This window comes from Alexandromys fortis, unplaced genomic scaffold, assembly GCF_014885135.2.
Source record: "Alexandromys fortis isolate MF-2015 unplaced genomic scaffold, M_Fortis_MF-2015_v1.1 scaffold_162, whole genome shotgun sequence".
Taxonomy (NCBI): domain Eukaryota; kingdom Metazoa; phylum Chordata; class Mammalia; order Rodentia; family Cricetidae; genus Alexandromys; species Alexandromys fortis.
In genome coordinates, this window is record NW_026068033.1 from 3,894,286 (window position 1) to 3,895,553 (window position 1,268).

Here is a 1,268-nt window from a genome sequence, read left to right on the forward strand (position 1 = left end):
TAGCAAGGATCCATTTCCTGATGCTTCCACCACCTTCCATTGCCCACCAAGTTGTTAAGCCATTGTGGATTAACCCACGGATGGCATCTAAGGTTTCTTTATCCAATCATTCCCTAATGGCCTCATCTAGAAACGCCGCTGTATAAGGGAGCAAGCATCAGAGGGACACTTTGGACCCGTCCCAGTACTCAGATATAGAGAGTGGCAGACTTTGCCATGCTTGCTGGAATAGAGATAATTCTACACCCACTGCCAGTGGCACAATACCATTAGGTATTCAAGCCAGGCCATTGATTTCATAGAAAACACCCACCGCTGGAATGTCCCCTTCCTGGTTCTTACTTTAAATGACCCTTGGCTCTGCATTGTGCTTTATCCAAGACTGAAAGGTTTTTAAGTTTGTCTTTATTTCATTTCTTAAAATACCAGCAGTGAGTCAGTCACGAGAATTCAGGTCCCATTCTCAAACCCACCCTGTGCTACACAGGGGCATTTATTTTGGCTTCCGCTACTGGCTCGCGGCCTAGCAGTCCCCAGAGGTTCCATCTCAATGGCACACACAGCTTTCAGCCCGCCCTTCGTTTCCAGTGCCTCAACCTCCTCTCGAAGTGGCAGCTGCCACTGGGCCTGATAATCTGCATTCAAACCTGAGAACCCAGGAGGTAGCAGGACAGAACCAGTTCCTGGAAGATGCCCTCTGACCTCCACAAGCAACCCCATACACACAAAGTTCTCTCACAAAGACTAACGTCCCTTGGAAGAAACCAGTGGGAGACCTCTATGTGTTCTGAGCCCTGCTTAAGAACCAGATCAGTCACAAGGAGACCAGACACCCTGTGGCTGTGGTGTCCACGTGGTACCATGGTCTAAATGTGTGCCCCCGAATAGAAACATGTTCCTCAAAGTTCTCCAGCAAGTTGCACGGAGCATTTGATGAATGGGCTGATGTGTTCATTTTTCTTCCTTGAGGAACGGGGGCTGCAGCTTCTCGGCTGGCAAAGCACCCCTCTGGAAGCCAACTCCTCCGAGACCCAACTCCACCAGGAACCAAGTTCAAGCTGCGTGCGGCTCTTACGTTATGTCTATTTTAAAAGTTGACTTTGGCAGGGACATTGACCACTCACACAATATATCTACTCCACAGAAAGATAAGGAGGAAGGGGGAAGTCAAACACTGGGCTTTTCTTTAAATTCTCACTTGGAAGCAAATACCTTGGCTTCCAAGGAGGAATATGAAACCTGCCTCCCTCGTGATGATCTCATTGGAA